Source organism: Somniosus microcephalus, chromosome 3 (genome assembly GCF_052327205.1).
Source record: "Somniosus microcephalus isolate GS21.2 chromosome 3, FLI_Smic_1.0, whole genome shotgun sequence".
Classification (NCBI taxonomy): Eukaryota; Metazoa; Chordata; class Chondrichthyes; order Squaliformes; family Somniosidae; genus Somniosus; species Somniosus microcephalus.
In genome coordinates this window covers 364,510,273-364,532,514 of record NC_140989.1, presented here as the reverse complement: position 1 = coordinate 364,532,514, position 22,242 = coordinate 364,510,273, and the positions used below count along the sequence as shown (strand labels likewise).

Sequence of the window (22,242 nt, the reverse complement as noted above, 5' to 3'; positions counted from 1 at the left end):
GTGAGCTGGGCTAGAGGGTGGCCCTCCTCCTGTCCTTGCTCTTTCCCTTTTATTGTGAGCTCTCTTTTCCTGCAATGAGGGAGACAAGTGGAGTTTGAGTGAGAATGAAGAAGTGAGTGTAGAGAATCCATAGCATAGATGCTTAGAAGGAGACAAAGATGGAGTGAGGTGGCTAGACCAAGGGCCCTCCCTGTGTGTTGTAAGTTGTAATTGCACCACAGTGATAGGGAATGTGAGGGCTGCATAGTCGAATATTTAGGTGAATGTGACCATAGAGAGAGAGGGAATGGGTAAGGGTGCATGGATATCAGTGTCAAGTGGGATGTGGAGGAAGAGATTGCTAAAGCTGAGTGCTTGTGAGGAGAGGAAATGGGGATCAGATTGAGGATGATGGGAAATTCATACTCACTTTTCCAGTGCGCAGATGGTCATGAAACCTCTTCCTGCACTGAAGCCAGGTTTTGCGGGTTATTGACAAAGAGTTGACCTCCTCTGCCACCTGGATCCACACAGCCTTGGTTTGCTGGGGAGGCTTCTTCCTCCCTGAAGAAGGGAAGAGCACCTCTTTATTTGCTCTTGCTCCCTCTACTAAAGCCTGCAGGGCAATGTCGTCAAAGCGGGGTGCAGACCTAGGTCTCTGGCTGGCCAGTCTTCCTGCAGGTCCCTCTAACATGCAAGGGCAAAAGCTTGGCAGTCTGCAAAAGAAGCAAGGCTTGTTGCAGACCTTAAATGCAGCAGCAATGATGACGTCATCGGAGGCGATTTTCAGACTGAAAAAACTCATTGGCCATGGGTTCTCACACTTTGGAACTCAATTGGCCAATTAAGTTAAAATGGCATGATTCTCACACATCGATTTAGAATCGGGTGGCTAACACGAAATGCGGATTACACGACCCCAGCCCGGCCCAGTATCAAAATCCAGCCCATTATCTCCCCCCCCTCCCCGTTCTCTCCCCCTCGCTCTCTCCCCCCTCTCTCTCTCCCCCTCTCTCTCTCTCTCTCTCTCTCTCCCCCTCTCTCTCTTTCACCGCCCCCCCCCCCCAGCCCCCGGCAACCAACGGATCCAGTTACCGTCTCCTTACGGAGCCGAGGAAAGCGTGGCCCATGGTGCAGGCTGCAACTGTTGGTTACTGTGAATTCGCAGCTTTGGTTAACAGCGTGCATGTGCAGAAGGGGATGGGGTGAGCATGCGCGGCACCGGGATACCGCGCACATGCGCCAAAGGCCGCAAAGATGTTCGTGCTGATAATCACAGCGACTGAATATAGCAGGTTAACTGGTGATCTAATTGGTGTGTTTAAGATGATCAAAGGAGTTGATAGGATAGATAGAGAGAAAGTAATTCCGCTGGTGGGGGGAGTCCAGAACAAGGGGCCTAACCTTAAAATTAGAGCTAGGCCGTTCAGGGTGAAGTCAGGAAGCAGTTCTTCACACAAAGGGGAGTGGAAATCTGGAACTCTTCCCCAAAAAAGCTGTTGAGCCGAGATCAATGGAAGATTTTAAAACTGAGATTGATAGATTTTTGTTAGTCAAGGTTATTAAGGGTTACAGAACCAAGGTGGGTAGATGGGAATTAAGATAGCGATCAGCCATGATCTAATTAAATGGCAGAATAGGCTCAAGGGGTTGAATGGCCTCCTGTTCCTATGATCCCATGTATAAAGGGGTGAGCATTGAGAAAAGATTTGATAAGCTTAAGATTTACAGCCTAGAAGAATGCAGTTAGGAACGGGTTCAATGGAATACAATATGAAATAGCATGGATAAGTTAAGCCCAGAGAGCAAGCCAACGGATGTAAATAGAAATTAGTGAAAAGTAAACATAGAACAGATATTAAAAACTTTCTTTACGTAAAAAAAAGAAACGTTTTTGAAATAGTCTACAAAGCAAACTAACAGAGGCAAAAATACTAGGCTGTTCCAAAATACAATTAGATGCCCTGATGGAACAATTAATGTACCAGAGGGATAAGTTTCAGATGAACTGATTTCACTCCAATTTCTTGGCAATGCAAACAAACCATTTCTCCTTACCTCCAACAAGCGCATGCAAGGATAGTCATATCCATACCATGGAACTCCCAACACGAGCTTTCTGGAATCAATACCCAGATTGATATAAGCGGAGATACCTAAATGGGCAAAAAAACAATAATGAGGGTCTGAGATTAACATTGATATAGGGCAGATAGAACCTGAACCAGAACATCTTATTGTACGTACCTGATATAGTCTGGTGATAGGGAGCATTTGGCTTTGCAAAGCAATCGTTCAGCATTTGACTATGCATATTATAGGACCTCACAAACAAAAAGTCACAGGAATTTGCAATGGCGACATAGTCATAGCATTGGCCCTCTATGCAGTTCGGAGACCAAGGCACGGAAAATGAGACCTAAGGGCCAAAGAGTAACAAGAAGTTGTTAATTTTTTCACATACTTTGTGTCGGATACCACTGTTAGTTATATGGTTTTTATATGCACTCCCTACTCACACACAATTCATGGGAGCTGTGAATTTAATAGGCTAGGAGTTCTAAAAGGGAAATGATAAAGTTTGGGCAAATAATGAGTTAGAATTAATAGGATCCTAGGTTATCAAAATATTAATCATGTCCAATTTCCCACCGTTCACCCACCTTCTTCCTCCAATTTTGCTGTCAATTTTCTCTCCTCCTCTCCTAAAGGCATCAAGCTGTGACCAAATTGCAATCGCAGAAGTGTCAGCCACACTCCAATACCGAGCCAAAGTGGCCACGTTTTTATGCGAGGCCAGACATTGAGTGCTGGCGGGATATTCGACCTTGAGGGGAGGAGCAAACGCAATTGGTGTCCTTGCCCAACATCTGCACTGCAGTTTCAGTGGGAGGCTTCCAGATAGCAATCAGATGGTTCATTTGACCTTCCCTGACCCATTGCACTAGGGGTAAATATTGCCCTCCAATATTCCAGCTGATGACTCAGCATGGACCAGGACTTGTATGGTGTATGTATTCACTGCCTTAACACAAGGCATTAATGAGCCTAAACTCAAGAATGAAATCACTGCACTCCAGGTTAGCAAGGTCTGTCATATAAAAACCTCTGAACAATAAAGGTCTGCTTCAAGCATCATTGGATAAAAATGCAGCAAGTGCTATCTTTTTTGGCCTATTTAATGGTCCTTAATTTCAAAGTAACCCATTGTGTGTAAACCGTGGGACATTTTTGAAGGATGTTATAGGGCGCTACAGAAATACACGTTTTTCTTCCCTTTATGAAGGGTTTCGATCGAGTAAATAAGGAGAAGCTGTTTTCAGTGGCAGGAGGGTCGGTAACCAGAGGACACTGATTTAAGGTACTTGCCAAAAGAACCAGAAGTGACATGAGGATTTTTTTTACGCAGTGAGTTGTTATGATCTGGAACGCACTGCCTGAAAGGGCGGTGGAAGCAGATTCATAGTAATTTTCAAAAGGCAATTGGATAAATACTTGAAGGAAAAAAAGTGGTAGGGCTATGGAGAAAGAGCAGGAGAATGGGACTAATCGGATAGTTCTTTCAGACAGCAGACACAGGCACGACGGGCCAAATGGTCTCCTTCTGTGCTGTATTGTTTTAAAAACTTATGTGAAAATTGCAGTTTGAACCATGCCATTCCTGGAAGCTCGGCTTCAAGTAACTTGTATAATTCTGGGCTACAAGTGGTGCACCACCAAGTTTGCTGCATATCCAGTTTAAGCTGATTCAAACTCTAATTTCTAACCTCAGCTATGGTCAAAGCAGACTGGGACAAGATGTTGCACCAATAAACAGCAGCTAAAAATCATGATTTCAATTTTCTTATCCAGAAAAATATCAATGTTCCTTTATAATTAAGTAGAAATATATTGTTAACTTCATTTTTTTTTAAACTGTCTCCTTTACCTGAGATCCAGGTATGTTTTGGTGGAACATTTGTGCAACTTCATCAACCAGCTGAGATAGTCTGAGTTCATATTGTGATCCAACTTGCACATTCAAAATGATTCCATCCATATATTGCTTTCTTGCCAACCGCATTTTACGATGGATCCAAGTTGCTCGGTTTTCAATGCTTGCTATATCTCGTCGTCGTAGACCTCCTGATGAAGGATGAAGAAACAACTGACATTTATACAGCATCATTTATAGAACATAGAGCCCCAAGGCATTTTACAGGACAGAAGTGCAAACATCAAGTAGGAAGTAGGAGAGGAAGATTTAGCTCAAACTTGCATTTACATAGTGCCTTTCACATCCTCAGGATGTCCTTCAGAGCTTCAGAGCCAATTAATTATTTTGGAAGCGTATTCACTGTTGTTTTACAAGCAGATGTGGTCGCTAATTCATGCCCAATATGGTCCCACAAATACAAAATTAGATAAATGGCCAGTTAAGCTGCTTTGGTTGTGTTGGTTGAGGGATGAATGTTGCCCAGGACACCACGAGAACTCCCCGTTGTTCTTTGAATTGTGCCAATGGGGTCTTTTACATTCACCTGAATAGGCAGCTGGAACCTTTGTTTAATGTCTCATCTGAAACACAGCATCTCTGGAAATGCAGCACCCCCTCAGTACTGCCCTTATGTGTCCAGTCCTGAAGTAAACCAAAACCTTCTGACCCAGAGGGGGGAGCGAGTGAGAAAGAGAGAGAGAGAGTGCTTCCCATGAACCAAGCTGACACTTGAGGGAAGTAACCAAAAGCACAGTCAGTGAGGTAGGTTTTGAGGTGGCTTGAGAAGATAGGGAGGTAAATACTAAGGCAAAGAGGCTGAGCAAGAAGATTGTAGCGTTCAAGACAGTAACAGCTGAAGGCTCTGCCATTGATGTGGAAGAGGAGAAATCTCAATAGGCCAGAGGCAGAAGAGTGGAGCGTGTGTACTGGGCCAAGGCTCTGAACACAATGGGTAGGACTTTCATTAAACTGCATTCTAATTCCAGCATACGTGGCATACTGCTGCAGTGTCAGGGAATAAATGGTCCACCTATCTATAGGTTATTATAAACAGTATGTCCCTTCATCTTTATAATCAAAGTTCTATGTCAACAGTTTATCCATTCTAAAATAACAACAGAAAATGCTGGAAAAACTCAGCAGGCCAGGCAACATCCGTGGAGAGAAATTAGAGTCAACGTTTCAGGTCAAAACCCTTAATCAAGACTAAAGAGGCACAGAGGCTGGGAGAGAACAAAAGAGAAGAGACATTAAGAGGTATTCAAAATGAGACGAGATGGTGATAGGACTAGTGGAGACAAAAGACAGCTCTAGATTAGGTGTGAAATGCGCTGGCAGAATGGGAGACAGCTGCCATGTGGGAGAGAGAAAAAAAAGGAAAGGGGGGGGGAACCAAAACAAAGGTGTGGATGAAAAATATAAGTAAAAATGTAATAGGGGCCGAGGTCATGATCTGAAATTGTTGAACTCGATATTGAGTCCGGAAGGCTGTAAAGTGCCTAATCGGAAGATGAGGTGCTGTTCCTCGAGTTTACGGTGAGCTTCTGTGGAACAATGCAAGAGGCCAAGGACGGTGAGGTCCGAGTGGGAATGGGGTGGTGAATTAAAATGACAGGCGACCGGAAGCTCGGGGTCACCCTTACGGACTGAACGGAGGTGTTCCACAAAGCGGTCACCCAACCTGCGTTTGGTCTCCCAATGTAGAGGAGACCGCATCGTGAGCAGCGAATACAGTGTACTAGATTGCAAGAAGTACAAGTAAATCGCTGTTTCACCTGGAAGGGGTGTTTGGGACCCTGGACAGTGGGAAGGGGGGAGGTATAAGCGCAGGTGTTACATCTCCTGTGCTTGCACAGGAAGGTGCCAGGCGAAGGGGAAGGGGTGCTGGGGGTGATAGAGTGGACTAGGGTGTCTCGGAGGGAGCAGTCCCTACGGAATGCTGAAAGGGGAAGGGAGGGGAAGATGCGTTTGGTGGTGGGATCACTTTGGAGGTGGCAGAAATGGCGGAGGATGATCCGTTGAATGTGGAGGCTGGTGGGGTGAAAGGTGAGGACAAGGGGAACCCTATCGTGGTTCCGGGAGGGAGGGGCAGGGGTGAGGGCAGAAGTGCGGGAGATAGAACGGACACGGTCGAGGGCCGTGTCAACCATGGTAGAGGGGAATCCTCGGTTGAGGAAAAAGGAAGACATGTCGGAAGCACTGGTGTGGAAGGTGGCATCGTCGGAGCAGATGTGGCGGAGATGGAGAAACTGGGAGAATGTAATAGGGTCCTTACAGGAGGCGGGGTGGGAGGAAGTGTAGTCCAAGTAGCTGTGGGAGTCAGTGGGCTTGTAGTGAATATTGGTCAATAAACTATCCCCAGAAATGGAGACGGAGAAGTTGAGGAAGGGAAGGGAAGAGTCAGAGATGGACCATGTGAAGGTGAGTCAAGGGTGGAAATTGGAGGCAAAGTGAATGAAATTGTCTAGTTCAGGGCGAGAGCAGGAAACGGCACCGATACAGTAATCAATGTATCGGAAAAAGAGGTGAGGGAGGGGACCCGAGTAGGACTGGAACAAAGAGTGTTCCACGTCTCCTCTATCACCCCCAGCACCCCCTCCCCTTCGCCTGGCACCTTCCCGTGCAAGCGCAGGAGATGTAACACCTGCCCTTATACCTCCCCCCTTCCCACTGTCCAGGGCCCCAAACACCCCTTCCAGGGTAAACAGCGATTTACTTGTATTTCTTGCAATCTAGTATACTGTATTCGCTGCTCACGATGCGGTCTCCTCTACATTGGGGAGACCAAACGCAGATTGGGTGACCGCTTTGCGGAACACCTCCGTTCAGTCCGTAAGGGTGACCCCGAGCTTCCGGTCTCCTGTCATTTTAATTCACCGCTCCACTCCCACTCAGACCTCACTGTACTCAGGCTCTTGCATTGTTCCACGGAAGCTCAAGGAACAGCACCTCATCTTCCGATTAGGCACTTTACAGCCTTCTGGACTCAATATCGAGTTCAACAATTTCAGATCATAACCTCGGCCCCTATTACATTTCTTATGTTTTTTATCCACACCTTTGTTTTGGTTTTTCCCCCCCCCCCCTTTCCTTTTTTTTCTCTCTCCCACATGGCAGCTGTCTCCCATTCTGCCAGCGCATTTCACACCTAATCTAGAGCCGTCTTTTGTCTCCACTAGTCCTATCACCATCTCATCTCGTTTTGAATACCTCTTAATGTCTCTTCTCTTTTGTTCTCTCCCAGCCTGGCCTCTTAATCTATTTCATTCCCTGTGCCTCTTTAGTCTTGATAAAGGGTTTTGACCCGAAACGTTGACCCTAATTTCTCTCCACGGATGTTGCCTGGCCTGCTGAGTTTTTCCAGCATTTTCTGTTGTTATTTCGGATTTCCAGCATCTGCAGTATTTTGCTATCGTTTATCCATTCTAATTGTGTTCACATCTAGTGATACCTGTCCTGTCACCTTTTTAATAGGATTTTGCACAGTCATAGAATTAGAGAATTAGAGAAGTTCATGGCAGAGAAGGATGCCATTCAGCCCATCATGTCTGTGCCTGCCGAAAAAGAGCTATCCATTCTCATAGTCATAGAGTTTTACAGCACAGAAAGAGGCCCTTCGGCCCATCGTGTCTGCGCCACCCATCAATCCCTGTCCAGTCTAATCCCATTTTCCAGCATTTGGTCCATAGCCCTGTATGCAATGGCATTTCAAGTGCTCATCCAAATGCTTCTTGAATGTTGTGAGGGTTCCTGCCTCTACCACCCTTTTAGGCATTGAGTTCCACATTCCAACCACTTTCTGGGTGAAAAAGTTCCTCCTCAAATCCCCTCTAAATCTCTTGCCCCTTACCCTGAATCTATGCCCCCTTGTTATTGACCCCCCTACTAAGGGGAAAAGTTCCTCTTTGTCTACCCTATCTATGCCCCTCATCATTTTGTACACCTCAATCAGGTCCCCCCTCAGCCTTCTTTGCTCCAAGGAAAACAACCCCAGCCTGTTTAGTCTTTCTTCATAGCTGAGGCGCTCCATCCCAGGTAACATCCTGGTGAATCTTCTCTGCACCCTCTCCAAAGCAATCACGTCCTTCCTATAGTGAGGCGACCAGAACTGCACACAGTACTCCAGCTGTGGCCTCACCAGCGTTTTGTACAGCTCCATCATAACCTCCCTGCTCTTATATTCTATGCCTCGGCTAATGAAGGCAAGTATCCCATATGCCTTTTTAACCACCTTATCTACCTGTTCCGCTGCCTTCAGAGATCTATGTACATGTACACCAAGGTCCCTCTGACCCTCTGTACTTCCTAGGGTCCTACCACTCATTGTGTATTCCCTTGCCTTATTTGTCCGTCCAAAATGCATCACCTCGCACTTTTCAGGGTTAAATTCCATTTGCCACTTTTGCGCCCAACTGACCAACCCGTCTATATCGTCCTGTAGCCTGAGGCTTTCCTCCTTGCAATTTACCACCCCACCAATTTTCGTGTCATCTGCAAACTTACTGATCATCCCTTTTACATTCTCATCCAAATCATTTATGTAGAAAATTCTAATCCCACTTTCCAGCTCTTGGCCCATAGACATTGGTTACGGCACTTCAAGTGCATAGCCAAGTACTTTATAAATGCTTATTTACATAATCTATTAATATCTCTTTGTAGTTTTTTTGGTGATACAATTAGTTACCTTTCAGAACAACTCGAACGTCATTTGCATGAGCGTGACATATAAGATCAGGGTCATACATTCCCAAGGCTACAATAGTCGTGATCTTAGACCAGTCATAACGCTTCCAATCCGTTCCTCCAATATCAAAGACAATGACCTAGTACAAAAATAAAGCTGTCAACTGCCATTTACAAATATAAATTTTCCCCATCAGTGTAATTGTCCCCAGGCTACGTGGTAAGGAAGGGCTGGTGAACACATCTATCCTGCAGGTTATATTGGTGGAGCTCTTGTTGCTGCCACACTGCCCACTTAATAACATTTTACCAGGGAGATAGAATAGATGGACATGACATTGATGAGATCGGTAATGAGGTAAGTGCATTTAAAATTAAAAAAGGGAATATATTAAATAAACTAATCAAACTCAAAGAGGATAAAACCCCTGGTCCAGATGGATTGCATCCACACATTTTAAAGGAATCTAGGGAAGAGATAGCAGAGGCATTACTACACATATTTAATGATTCATTCAAAAAAGGTGTAGTGTAGTGCCAGAGGACTGGCAGGTAGCTAACGTAATACCGATATTTAAGAAGGGGGATAGAACATGTCCAGGGAATTATAGACCAGTCAGCTTAACATCGGTGGTAGGAAAAATAATGGAATCCCTACTAAATGAGAAAATAGAAGAACATCTAGAAACCAAAAATATAATAATGAATAGCCAGCATGGATTTCAAAGGGGTAAGTCTTGCTTGACCAACCTTATTGGATTTTTGAAGAGGTAACAGAGAGAGTAGACAAGGGTAATGCAGTAGATGTAATTTATCTGGATTTTCAAAAGTCCTTTGACCAGGTGCCCCAATGTAGACTGATGAACAAGGTCAGAGAATTCGGTGTCAAGGGACAAGTAGCAGAATGGCTGGCTTCAGGACAGAAAGCAGAATAGGAGTAAAGGGTAGCTATTCACAGTGGCAGAAGGTGGGTAGTGGTGTTCCACAAGGACCAGTGCTGGGACCACTGCTGTTCACAATTTACATTAACGATTTAGACTTTGGAATCAAAAACACAATTTCTAAATTTGGAGATGACACCCAATTAGGGGGGATAGTCAATACTGAGGACTGCAACAAATTACAGGAGGACATTAATAAACTTGCAGAATGGGCATATAATTGGCAAATGAAGTTCAACACAGATAAATGAGGTACTACATTTTGGTAGGAAAAATAGGGAGGTCACTTATCACTTGAAGGGTGCGAGTCTAGGTGGGGTAGAGGAACAAAGGGATCTAGGAGTACAAATACACAAATCACTAAAGGTTGCGACGCAGGTTAGCAAGGCCATAAAAAAAGCAAACCAAGCACTAGGGTTTATTTTTGGAGGTATAGAATTGAAAAGTAGGGAAGTTATGCTGAACCTGTATTGAACCTTGGTTAGACCACAATTGGAGTACTGCATGCAGTTCTGGTCACCATATTATTAAAAGAATATAGAGGCAATGGAGAGGGTGCAGAGAAGATTTACAAGGATGATACCAGAAATGCGAAGGTATATGACATAAGAAAACTACTAGGCACTTGGTCTGAGTATTAAACAAGGCTTTAATCAACTGTTTTTCAACATGGAGATCTAGTTGTGTCCTTCACTAATTCCTGTTAAAGAATGTCCTGAGCAAGCTGGGCCCATGCCCGAGTATTTATACTCTCCCTGGACAGCGCCACCAGCAGGCCGCCCAGTATTATTTCATAGGTCATTTCCCATGAATGACAAGATTCATGTCATTCTTCCCGCCTGAAAGATTGGAAGTCCAGCGGCTTCCTTCTACCGAATTAATCGGACTAAGAATAGACGCAGTCGTTTGGGTCTCCATTGGAGGCCGGAAGGCACGTCTCCTCGGACCGTGTTTTGGTCCCTGGGTCGCTTGGTTCGTACCGGCAGGCCAGTAGAGTCCGTGTTGCCTTGATCGACCTGAGGGGGACTGGGGAGATTGTGGCTCCGGGTGCGGGCCCCCACCGGCGCAGAGCTGGCTTCTTCCTGCTCAGTAGTCGGTGACTGACCGGCGTCCTGGCTTCGGGTGGCCATCCCACGGGGAGCGCTCTGTTCCCCGGGTTGATCCGGCAGAATAGCTGGCAGATCACTTGACGTCCCGGGTAGGGTGTCATCCTCAGAGGAGCGCAGGGTATCGGCGTCATTAATACGGGTCCCACCATCGATTGGGTCCATGGGACCGGTTGGGCAGGGAGCCAAATCCCGAAGTGACACTGTGGCTTCCCGGCCATCAGGGTACCGCACGTGCGCGTACGTGGGATTGACATCTGTCAGTTCCACTTCGTCGACGAGGGGATCACTCTTAGAGGGTCGGACGAATCTTCGGAGCAGCACGGGGCCAGGAGCTGCCAACCATGATGGTAGGGACGTCCCATGAGTGGAGCAACGCTGGAACCCAAAGAATCGTTCGTGAGGAGTAGTGTTGGTGGATGTAGAAAGAAGAGACCTGATGGAACGCAATGCGTCAGGGAGCATAGTTTCCCACTGCTGGTCTGGTATGTTGCGTGACCTTAGTGCAAGACGAACAGCGTTCCAAACGATGGCGTTGTATCTCTCAACCTGTCCGTTTCCAATAGGATGATACGGTGTTGTTTTACTTGTGGTGGTTCCCCATTGGGAAAGATAACTTTTGAGTTCGCTTGACATGAAGGAGGGACCCCGATCAGAGTGGATGAAATTGGCCATACCGCAAAGGGAAAAGACCTGATCGAGGCATTTGATCACTGCGGAAGTAAGCATATTGGGACAGGGGAAAGCAAAGGGAAAGCATGAATATTCGTCCACCATAGTAAGCAAGTAGGTGTTTCGCGTTGAGGAAGGCAATGGCCCTTTAAAGTCAATGCTGAGTCGCTGCATAGGCTGTGTAGCGTGTATGAGTGAGCCAACCGACGGACGGAAGAATTGCGGTTTTAATTCTGTGCAAATTCTACAAGTGGAGCATGTTCTTTTCACGTCTTCCGTAGAAAATGGGAGATTTTTAGATCGCACAAAGTGCAACATACGAGTAACGCCAGGATGGCACAAGTCAGTATGAAGATCCGTAAGAGTCAAAGTTGACATGGAAGAGCAGAATGCAGGCGTGAGGGTATCTGGAGCCACATTCTCTTTGCCGGGTCGAAAAGGTATGGTGTAGCCAAAGGCCAATTCCATCCTCCAGAGCTGTATTTTGTTATTCTTGACCTTAGTGCGTTTCCGGTTATCCGGCATAAAGGCCGCGGAGCGCTGATCGGTTATGAGCGTGAAATAGCGACGAGCGAGAAAATGACTCCATTTACGTACTGCTTCGATGATAGCCGTAGCCTCCTTCTCGACAGGAGGATAATGGAGCTCGCTACCCTGCAAAGTTCTGGACAGAAATGCAACGGGTCGACCGCCTTGATTCAAGGTAGCCAAGATCGCCACCTCCGATGCATCGCACTCGACCGCGAAAGGGAGATTTTCATCGACGGAATGAAGTGTGGCTTTTTCCAATTGTTGCTTGAGGAGGTCGAAAGCTGAAATAGCCATCACGTCCAACGGAAATGACTTCGCGTGAAACAGGGGCTGGATCTTGTCAGAAAAGTGGGGTATCCACTTCACATAATAGGCAAACATGCCGAGGGCCTGCGAAGAGAGCCGAGATTCGTAGAAGGAGGGAGCTCCTGAAGCGGTCGAAGTCGCTCCGGATCCGGGTTGGTGACACCATTGCCCACCCAGTAGCCAAGGATGTTGACTAATGGTACTGATTTCACAGATTTGGACTCATTTAAGGTTAAGTTGCGACGATGGAGAACGTCAAGAAATTTCTGGAGGTTGGCATCATGCTCCTTCTGGTCATGACCAGCAATGGTGATATTATCCAGATATGGAAAAGTGTCCGTTAAGTTCTCCTGTTTGACTAGGCTGTCCATTGCCCATTGAAAGATGGCCACCCCATTGGTGACCCCAAATGGAAGGCGACAAAACTGGTAAAGCCGACCATTGGCCTCAAAGGCCGTATACTTTTTGTCAGAGTCCTTTAACGGTACTTGATGGTATGTGCTCTTTAGGTCAAAAGTTGAAAATACCCTGTATTTGGCAAGGTTATTGACCATGTCATCGATGCGTGGTAGTGGGTAGGCATCCAGGTCAGTATGCTGGTTAATAATTTGCGAGTAATCAATGCAAAGACGTTTCTTGTGTTGCTTCAGAGGATTTTTAACAACGACGACTTGAGCCCGCCAGGAAGATGAACATGGCTCAATGATACCATCAGCTAGAAGGCGAGAGATTTCTGCCTCGATAAAGGATAGATCATCTTGGCTGAAACGTCATGATTTAGTGACTATGGGCTTACATCAGAGGGGAAAGATTGGCAAACAAGGAGGGCTCGTCGAGCGAAGCTGCCGAAAGCGCACAAAACAGTACTTTGGAAACAGTAAACTCCGGCTTTGGCCCTCCAAACTCTGGAAATCCTGTCCCAGGAGCACATCACTGCATAGGTTTTTGAGCACCCCGAGCTGGATGGAAAAATAAGTGCGGCCATTGAGAATAAGATCAATAAGACAAAAGCCGGAAGAGTTGGTGGTCAGTGTCATCAGAGCCATTATAATTTCCCTGTCCGAGGGGTAAATAAGCAGTTTTAACTTACTGACAGCCCGCTCACTGATGAAGCTGTCAGAGCTACATGAGTCAATTAATGTACTCAAAATGTGTCCATTTACCAAAACCCTCATGGCTGCATGGGACAGGCTTTGTGGAAAAACAGCTGTAACACTAATAGCAGCTCTTGGGGGAGGAGCAGTTTTATAGATAGCAGCTGTAACACTAATAGTGGCTCTTGGGGGAGGAGCAGTTTTATAGATAGCAGCTGTAACACTAGTAGCGGCTCTTGGGGGAGGAGCAGTTTTATAGTTAGCTGCTGTAACACTAATAGTGGCTCTTGACCGGCATACTTTAGAAAAGTGACCTTTCTTACTGCAATGATTGCAGGTTGCATAACGAGCAGGACAAAATTTCCTATAATGGAATGCACCTCCACAGAAGAAACACTTCTTTTTAGATTGCCAAGATGCTGCTAGGGGAGGGTCATCATCAGTGAGGGCTTCTGCCTGAGGCTTACCGGGGGAGTCACTAAAAGTGGTAGCAGCAGTTCGTGCATATGGTAAAAAATAGGCATCTGAATTTTTTTCAGCTAAGTCCAGAGAATATGCCTGGTTATAGGCAGCTGGTAACCTGAGGGTTTTATTTTCCAACAGATGCTGGCATATGAGGGAAGAAGCAATTCCGTTAATAAAAGAGTCACAAATTAATTCCTCCCGGTACTGCTCAGCTGAAACAGCTTTGCGGTTACAATCTTTGCTGAGCCTGCGAAGCTCTTGAAGGAATTCGTCAAGTGATACCCTGGGTTGTTGTTGAGTTGTGGCCAGTAGGTGCCGAGCAAAAATTTCATTTGGGGCCTTAACATATAGTTGCTGTAGTGTTTGGATAGCGGAGTCGTAGGGGTTGATTTTAACTCAGCCGTGAGGCGGGCTTTGAGGTGTGTGGGGGGTTAAAATCACAAAAACTGGGGGTCGGGACCCCCCCCCGGCCTGGTTCCTGACCCCAAGCCATTTTAACCCAGGTGTGTCTGATGGTCCCGAATCAGTCCCGCCTCCAACAGGCGGGACTGGTCTTTAAGGCCCTTAATCAGCAATAATTGGCCTTTATAATCCCATTTCAACAGGCCTTTGCACTTTTAACCCTTTTCCCACGTAAAACACGCCTGGTGGGGATCACGCCTGTGAAACCTGGCGTGAGCACTATTGGCTTGCTGACTATCAGCTGCAGGTCAACCATTAAAGAGGAGATTTGATCAGTCATCATTTTCAGGCGGCAGGACTTTGTTGTTTCAGGCCTGGGGCAACTTTTACCAGGCTTAACCACACCTGTGGAAGGTTGGAGCCTCACACACATCTCCAGTGTGACCGCCTGGGAAACCCCGCTCACCACCTTTACTCAGCGCTTCCTCAACGGAGGCATATACCAGAAGCATGGGAGCCATTTATTTCCTTCCCTTCTGGGCATTAGATGAGCTCGAACACCAGCCGCGGCACCAGCAGAACCAGGAACAACAGCAGCAGCAACAGGAGCACCAGGCTGCTGCTCACCCACCTGAAGCTGCACAGGCCAGAAGGGGCCAGCGCTTGGAAGTGGCTTGAGAGCACCTTGCTGCACATCAGGGGGCCATGGAGACCCGTATCTGCACTGGCAGTCCTACTCAGAAGGACTTCCATGAAGGTCTGGTTTCTCTGTTCAATAGATGCCCATCGCTCCTCAAGAGATGTCATTCTATTATGAACACTCACCATGTTTTCCATAACCTGGTGACTTATCTCCTCGATGGAGGTTGCCATCCTTTCCATGGTGATGCGTTCATGCACCAATGACTCCACAAAGGCTCTGCTCATGTTCGCTATGGACTCCTCCATTCGCTCCACACTCACATCGACCCTGGAGACAAAACCTGCCAGAGACTCCTGCATCTGTTCCTGGAGTTCCAGCCCTGCTGATCTTATGGATGGACCCAGAGGCAGCTGAGCCGAGCTGGCAGAGTCCTGCGCCCTCCGACTAGCACTCTCCACTGCTGTCCCTGTCTCCACAATCTGCTGATGCTCACTTGTGAGCTGTAATACACCAGGTGACAACACTACTTTATGTCCCGAAGGTCCCACCAAGGTGTGAGTGTCTGCGCTGGTGCTGGGTGCGCTGAATTCTGCTGACGCTGTGCCCTCAGAGGTTGCAAATTCCTCTGAGGAGTCTGGAAGCTCAGGCTCTTCCTCCTGGACAGTGCGGACGGGGGCTCTCGATGGTCCTGTGGGGGAGTAAAGGAAAGAGTTAGAGATAAATGATCTGGATCAGGGAATTGGATGCAATATTTCCAAATTCGCTGACGACACTAAACTAGGAGGAGGGGTGGGCTCTGATGAGGATGTCAGGAGGCTACAGTGCGATTTGGACAGGTTGGGGGAATGGGCGGATACGTGGCAGATGCACTATAATGTGGATAAATGCGAGGTTATCCACTTTGGGGGTAAAAACAGGAGGGTAGATTATTATCTAAATGGCAATAGATTGGGAGATGGGGAAGTGCAGAGGGACCTGGGTGTTCTTGTGCACCAGTCACTGAAGGAGAGCATGCAGGTGCAACAGGCGATTAAGAAGGCAAATGGTATGTTGGCCTTCATATCAAGGGGGTTCGAGTATAGGAATAGGGATACCTTACTACAGCTGTACAAGGTGCTGGTGAGACCGCATCTGGAGTATTGTGTACAGTTTTGGTCGCCCCATCTGCGGAAGGATGTTCTTGCCATGGAAAGAGTGCAACGGCGATTCACCAGGCTGATACCTGGAATGGCGGGAATGACCTACGAAGAGAGATTAAATAGTTTGGGCTTGTACTCACTGGAGTTTAGAAGATTGAGAGGGGATCTCATCGAAACATATAAAATTATGGCAGGCCTGGACAGGCTGAATTCAGAGAGAATGTTTCCAATGGCCGGGGAGCACAGAACCAGGGGCCACAGTCTAAAAATAGCGGGCAAATCATTTAAAACAGAGATGAGGAAGAATTTCTTCACTCAAAGAGTGGTGAGCCTGTGGAATTCCCTGCCACAGAGGGCTGTGAAGGCTAATTCAATAAATATTTTCAAGAGAGAATTGGATATATTTCTGAAGGCTAAGGGGATTAAGGGTTACGGAGAAAAGGCGGGGACGGGGTACTGAACTGGTAAGATCAGCTATGATCTCAGACGAAGATCAGCCATGATCTCATTGAATGGCGGAGCAGGCTCGAAGGGCCGAATGGCCTACTCCTGTTCCTATCTCTATGTTTCTATGTTTCTATGTGAGGTCATGGTTACATGCACATGATCATAGGTCCATATGGTATAGCTTCAGAATCATTATCAGCGACTCATGCAATGTCAATGAGAGAGATGGAAAACTATTCTGTCACCAGCTTGCTGTGATGCACCCATCTGTCCGTCCCCCACTTGCGCCTCATCCTCCAGTCCTACGATCTCCAGGACCGCCTCCTCCCAGGGGGTGAGGTGGGCTACTGATGGTGGCCCTCCTCCTGTCCTCGCTCATTCTCTTTTATTGTGAGCGCTCTTTTCCTGCAATGAGGGAGACAAGTGGAGTTTGAATGAGAATGAAGGAGTGAGTGTAGAGAATCCATAGCATAGATGCTTAGAAGGAGACAAAAATGGAGTGAGGTAGCTAGACCAAGGGCCCTCCCTGTGTGTTGTCAGTTGTTTTCATAGCATCAGAGTGATAGGGAGTGTGAGGGCTGCATAGTCGAATAGTTAGGTGAATGTGAGCATGGGGAGAGAGGGAATGGGTAAGGGTGCATGGATGTCAGTGTCAAGTGGGATGTGGAGGAAGAGATTGCTAAAGCTGAGTGCTGGTGAGGAGAGGCAATGGAGATCAGATTGAGAGTGATGGGAACTTCATACTCACTTTTCCAGTGTGCTGAAGGTCATGAAATCTCTTCCTGCACTGTATCCAGGTTCTGCGGGTAGCCGATAAGGAGTTGACCTCCTCTGCCACTTGCAGCCACGTAGCCTTTGTCTGCTGGGGAGGCATCCTCCTCCCTGATGAAGGGAAGAGCACCTCCTTGTGAACTCTTGCTCCCTCCACTGAAGCCTGCAGGGCAACGTCGTCAAAACGGGGTGCAGACCGCGGTCTTTCTCTTGCCATTCTGCTTCCAGCTCAGTATATCAGCAAATGCCAAAAGGTTGGCAGCCTGCAGAAGAAGCAAGGCTTGTTGCAGACCCTAAATGCAGCAGCAATAATGACGTCATATTATGCGACTTTCTGACTGGAAATACTTATTTGCCAAAGGTTCCCACACGTTGGAAATCAATTGGCCAATTGAGTTAAAATTGCATAAATCTCACACACCCATTTAGATTCGTGTGGGAAACTCTAAATTCGGGGAACCCGACAATTCCCCGCACCTGAGGTAAAATCGACCCCATAGTCTACACAGTCTTTGATATAGTCAAACACATGAGGGGATACATAATTGGCAAGCACTCTTAACTTATTAGGAACATTTTCACCACACTCCTAGAGAAAGTTGCTGAAGGTACGATACCAGTGTTTCCATACCTTAGCAGCTGTAAGTGAATTCGGGTCCAGGTCGAGTCGGGCGGGTCTGAGTAGTTTCTCCATGATGGATTGATTACTACGTCCGAGTTCCCTTCTGCAGTTTGAATCATAGCTGTCTGTTCCCAAATCACTCAGAGCGTGGAGTGGGTTGCAGTTGACCCGCGACCTCTACCACTTAGAAGGACAAGGGCAGCAGACGCATGGGGACATCACCACCTACAAGTTCCCCTCCAAGCCACACACCATCCTGACTTGGACCTGTATCGCCGTTCCTTCACTGTCGCTGGGCCAAAATCCTGGAACTCCCTTCCTAACAGCGTTGTGGGTGTACCTACACCATATGGACTGCAGCTGTTCAAGAAGGCGGCTCACCACCATCTTCTCAAGGGCAATTAGGGATGGGCACTAAATGCAGGCCTAGCCAGCGATGCCCACATCCCATCAATGAATAAAAAATTAAAAAATTTAAATTGACGTAAGAAAACTTGGTCTGAGTATTAAGCAAGGCTTTAATCAACTGTTTTTCAACATGGAGATCTAGTTGCGTCCTTCACTAGTTCCTGTTAAAGAATGTCCTGAGCAAGCTGGGCCTATGCCCGCGTATTTATACTCTCCTTGGACAGCGCCACCAGCAGGCCTCCCAGTATTATTTCATAAGTCATTTCACATGAATGACAAGATTCATGTCAGTATACCTATCAGGAAAGGATGAACAGACTGGATCTCTTTTCTCTTGAAAAAAGAAGGCTGAGGGGTGACCTAATAGAGGTCTTTAAAATTATGAAAAATTTTGATAGAGTGGTTACAGAGAGAATGGCCTAGAAATTCAGTTAAGGCCCGCCAGCAGGCTAACGCCCAAAAGTTAGCGCTGCGCGCGGAGCCCGTTGCGACCGCCAGAAATTCACTTTTAGCGCCCCAATTCGGAACCGGGCGCTGTTCCAGGGTGTGTCCGCCTCCGCTTGGGGCGCTGAAAGTGAATTTCAGCGCTCCAGCTGCCGCTGCGCCACCCGATGCGGTGCGGCAGGCTGGGGTACTGCAGGCCTCCTCCTTCTCTTAAGGAGGAGCTGCCTGCAGCCGTGAGATCGCCGCTGGATTCTGCCAGCAAATGAGCCCAGCACCACGGAGAAGTGCCGGACTCACGGGAATCCGCCACCAATGCCGCGGGGGGGTGGTGGAGGAGGTCGGGGAGGGAGGTGCGGGCAGGTGGCCGCCAAAAAAGCGGCCGGCCGCACCTCCACCTTAAAGCGCCCCAGTAGCGCAGCAGTACGGCCCCGTTTCACGAACGTTGTTTGCGGCCGCTGCAGAAGAGGCGGCCGCAACTAAATATGGGGTTTGGGCCGGAAGCGGGGCGGTACCGGGGCACTGCGCACACCGATGACGTAATCGGTGTCGGCGCAGCGCTACCGGCTGCCGCCGCCATTACCGCAGCGCTGAATATCAGCGCAACCTCTTATACTGGCGCAGAAACCCTCTTTAGGCGCCAACTGGGCGCAAAGCTTGCAGCGCCCAACTGAATTTCTAGGCCAATATTTCCACTTGTAGCGAAGAGCAAAACTAGAGGCCATCAATATAAGATAGTCACCAAGAAATCCAATAGGGAATTTAGAAGAAACTTCTTTACCCAGAGAGTGGTGAGAATGTGGAACTCGTTACCACAGGGAGTGGTTGAAGTGAATAGTATAGATGTATTTAAGGGGAGGCTAGACAAGCATATGAGGGAGAAGGGAATAGAGGGTTATGCTGATAGAGTTAGATGAGGAAAGACGGGAGGAGGCTCGTGTGGAGCATAAACGTCAGCGTGGAGTGGTTGGGTCGAATGGCCTGTTTCTGTGCCATATATCCCATGTAATCCTGTGTAATTACTCTGAAGTAAATACTAACCTCATCAACTACATCGCAGTTATAGTCATTTGCCACCAATGTTCTTTTTTAAAGATCTGATAAGTTATATTCAGTTTAATTATGTCCAGGGTCCCACTTTTACAATGACTGAATAAGTCAAATCCCATTTTGTTTACATGGGATTCCAGGATTTTTAACTGGTGTTTTGGGGATCAATATTCAGTGAAAAACACAAACCTAAACCATGGTATTAGGCATTAAGAGTTAGATCACAAATCATTTAAGACTCTGCACATTTTAAAAAACACATTTTATGGACGCTGCACCTGCTAAAATATCTTTGCTCTATGGATGATACTATGGATGATCCTATTTTACACAGGCTGTAACTATACCAACATTAATATTAACACTTTAACATACAGATTATAATACGATACTCTTTGCATTTCAACAATATTCCGACTTGACCCTTGCACCACTCCACGAGCTTCACCTGTCCCGAACCCCAACCCACACTGTTCCGGATACTTGGTCAATGACCCCTCTCACCCGTGCCCCAGGCTGGAGCTTGACCAGTGCCATCTCTTTCCCAGCCCAGCCCAGCCTGTGCACCCAAGCCCAGCGTGTGTGTGCTGAAACCAGCCCGTCACCTGCGAACCCAGTGCAGCCCAGCCCAGCCCGAGACCACCAACCCAGCCTAGCCTCAGCCCAGCCCGAGACCACCAACCCAGCCTAGCCTCAGCCCAGCCCGAGACCACCAACTCAACCCAGCCCCAGCCCAGTCCGAGACCACCAACCGAACCCAGCCCGAGCCCCCCAACCGAGCCCAGCCCGAGCCCCCCAACCGAGCCCAGCCCGAGCCCACCAACTCAACCCAGCCCAGCCTGAGCCCACCAACTCAACCCAGCCCAGCCTGAGCCCACCAACTCAACCCAGACCGAGCCCTCCAGCACTAGCCCAACCGAGCCCAGCCCAAGACCCCAACCCAAGCCAGCTAATGCGCCCATACTCAACCCGCTGCAACCTGTGTCCCCCAAGACAACCCAGCCAAGCCCGGCCCAGCCCAAGCCCCACAAATGAACCCAATGCAGCCTGTGCCCCCAACCCAACTCAACCCGAGCCCCCCAAACAAACCCAGGCAGTGCCCCCCAACCTAAACCAGCCCAAGCCCGCTAGCATCAACCCAAACCAGCCCAGCCTGAGACCCCCCAACCCAACAAACCCCAATGCAACCTGTGCCCCCCAACCCAACTCAAGCCCCCCAGCCCGAGACACCCAAACAAACCCAACCATTGCCCCCTAATCTAACCCAGCACAGCCTGAGCCATCAACACAACAGAGCCTGAGCCCCCCAACACGGTCCCCTGAGGGGAAAGTACTGGGGTGAGGGGGTGAAGAACGTGGGCCCCCAGGAAAAGAACATCCTAAAGAGGAGAATCTCTCAGAACATCCACCACAGTGCAGGTGAGATGAATTCAACAACATGAGGAAAGGAAGGAGCTCACGTCCCAATGACCATTCCAAGGGTTGGTGCTCAATACACTTCAAAAGACAACTTAAAGTAAACTAACTCTTTTCACGAGGGAATGTAAAGGCCCACGAAACCCACCTCGACTTGAGCCTGATTGTCCGCGGCCAGGGGTTGGCACAGATCCGCATTCGAGCACGGACACCTGCTACTGGGCTGGGCGCCGCCACCACCGACCCACAGCGCGACCAAGGCCAGAGCCTGCGCCACTGCCAAACTCCAACGCATCCTCTCCGCCGGAGATGGAAATCCATCAGACGCAGCGTGATAATGTATTTATACTGACCGGCATGTGACTGATGATGACATCTCCTAGCTCTCTCTATCTCTCTCTTGGTATGTGTGGTAATAGTGAAATGTTGACACAAGCTTCATACTGTGAATTGCAACTTTGCAGGGATGTTCTCTTCTCACCCTCCCTAACTCTCTAGGGCAAGATTCTTCCCTGAACCTGTCTTCCCCCCTTCCTCCCTAACATTGGGCAACATTCATCCCTGAACATCTCTCCATCCCCTCCCCTCTTCCTCCTTAACTTCTACACCATTTATCCCTACACCTCTATCCCCATCCCCTCATCCTCCCTAACTTGGGCAACAGTCATCCTTGAACCTCGCTCCTCACTTCCTCCCTGTCTTGGCCAACATTCAACCCTTAAACTCTCTCCCCCTTCTGTGACGCGGGGCGCACGTTTGCTGTACGTGTGTAGCGTCTGCATCATCATCACATGACTTGCGCGTGATTTCCCTTTGTCCTCTCTCTCTCCTGTCTATGTATCGGTTGGGCTGCAGACATGAGGAGCTCTGTGTAATCTCCTTCAACTCCTGTAAATTAACTTGCATATACTTAAAATAAAACATGGATACTCTTTTGAACAACGCATGGCCACACCTACTCTTTAAAGAGGCATCGACACACCTTCTTCTCTGTCTTGGTGAGGACCTCAGGAGGAAGCCAAGATGGATTAACCACTCGGCAGTTCTGGCTGAAAATGGTTGCAAACGCTTCAGTCTTGTCTTTTTCACTCGTGTGCTGGGCTCTGCCATCATTGAGGATGGTGATGTTCATGGGGCCTCCTCTTCC

At 47.9% G+C, this 22,242-nt stretch overlaps 1 pseudogene across 1 annotated transcript in view; it reads right to left on the bottom strand.

The window, feature by feature from the left end:
• LOC147122393 (di-N-acetylchitobiase-like) overlaps positions 1-21,390 on the bottom strand; it is a 40,787-nt pseudogene extending 19,397 nt beyond the window's left edge. Inside the window, exons 1-5 of the transcript XR_015075709.1 lie at positions 21,244-21,390; positions 8,643-8,781; positions 3,908-4,104; positions 2,227-2,398; positions 2,038-2,135 (exon numbers count right to left, since the gene is read on the bottom strand). The product of XR_015075709.1 is annotated as a di-N-acetylchitobiase-like (transcript). The remainder of the gene's footprint in view (positions 1-2,037; positions 2,136-2,226; positions 2,399-3,907; positions 4,105-8,642; positions 8,782-21,243) is intronic.
• Between the last annotated feature and the right edge of the window lie 852 nt (positions 21,391-22,242).